A 1900-nucleotide genomic window follows, 5' to 3' on the forward strand; every position below is an offset into this window, starting at 1 on the left:
GGCCACTTCTCAGGGCCAAATGTCCCATAGGTCTTCAAAAAGTGCCACAATGTTTCTAGTTAAGGACTTGCAAGCCTTAGGGTGCACCTTGGCATCTATATCTTCGAGGAGAATTGATCTCCTCGTAGCCTTCTTGACATCTTATGAATCTCATGGACTCAGGAAGTTTGATTCTAGCATAAGCTTTAGGGGACAACACCAGTGGGTGTTTAGTAAGTCATAGTGGCCATGGAGGAATGTTGGCATAGATCCAAATGGTTGTATTACCATTGTAGCTAAGACAACTAAATCCATGCTTGAATGGCAAAGCTTGCATAGAGCAGTGTTGCAATGAAACTAGGCGGGGATTTAAACTTACAGTTTAATTGGATAGGATTAAGTGATGGGTCTGATTAAATACTTAGTTGTGGAATCTCTAGATTGGATGCCCAGATTATGCCTTATTGTGATTGGGAAATGGAGGAGTGACATGGACTGGAGGCCACATCCCAGGAGTATTTTTTTGCATTGTAAAGGAATGACAGGTGTTGTAAGAGTCTTTTAGACCTATGATTGTCATCATATATTATGTATGTGTAAATGTTAGTAATCATCAGTAAATTTCTAAAATAAATGAAGATTGGTTGTGAGTGGGTACAAGTGCTCCAACTATATCACCTATGTATAAATATACCCAAAGTCTAATAGAACATTGGCTAGAATTCCTTTTGAATAATCTATTGTTCTTTGTGTATATGTGTGTGTTATTGTTGTTCCTAATGTAGCTTGTTCTTGCTCTGCATATTGTCTACTTACAACAATCTAGCATCGTTGCCTCTCCATTTGGTTGGGTAACAATGACAACAATTGGAGGTGGTTTGAACGTACAAAGGAGAAAAAAAAAATAGGATAAATTAAATGAGAAGGATGCAAGTCAAAATTTTCAAGATGCAAGTTGATGGGTGTTCCCAATACCAATATGGAAGACCTACAGACGAAGATTGAGATCAAGAAAAGTTGAAACTACAACAAGAAAAGAATGAAGAATGTTAATCTATAAATAAATATCGGCTTGACAAATTGTTGTGCAAGAAAATTGCCATAAACCTATTTTTGAAAGCTATAAGCTCATTAAAAGTAAACAATGCTCTTGGAATGTGAATGTTGTGCATAAAATATTGGTTTTATAGTTGAATTCATTTCAATTTCGAATATGCACGTTGTGAAACTGTGAGAAGAAAAAAAGTGAGCAGACTTACATGAAGAAAATTAAGCTGCAAATAAAGATATGTTTGAGAAAGTTGTCCAATTTTTTTATGAATTAACTCCATAATTTGCAAATCGAAAGAGTTGTCATTGCATAAAAAGGTTTTTGATTTGGTCATTCGTTGAATTGTTTGAATGTGACAATGTAAACATTGAAACAAGATCTATAAACTCAAAATGGAAACTCTAGCCAGAAAACCCAAAAAAAACATGAAAAATTGTGATAAAAATGAAAAGTGTTGATGCTGGAATAATTCTTTTTTTTTAGGGTAAATTTTTAACATGTTTTAAAATGGACAGTGAAAGCCAATTTTTTGTGCAAAAATTGTGCAAAAAGCACCCTAAAAATGAAAAGTGTTGATGCTGAAATAACACTTTTCTTTTTCCTAAGGTAAATTATCAACATGTGTTATGAAATAAGGTCTGATTTTTCTTTTGCAGGATAAATTTTCAACGTTTTGAAATAATTGCGTAAAAGATTTTATCATAACTCCGAAAAACCTTAAAATTTCAAGAGAATAATGAAAACATAATTTAAAAACAAAAACAATTAAAAAAAACAAAAAAAAGGATAAAAAAAAACATAACTTAAATAAAAATATATATTAAAAGCAAAACATAAAATTAAAAAAAGACAAAGAAAAATAAAACATAA

This window comes from Pinus tabuliformis, chromosome 6, assembly GCF_031772625.1.
Source record: "Pinus tabuliformis cultivar Carrire ecotype Pingquan chromosome 6, CPIR1, whole genome shotgun sequence".
Lineage (NCBI taxonomy): Eukaryota > Viridiplantae > Streptophyta > Pinopsida > Pinales > Pinaceae > Pinus > Pinus tabuliformis.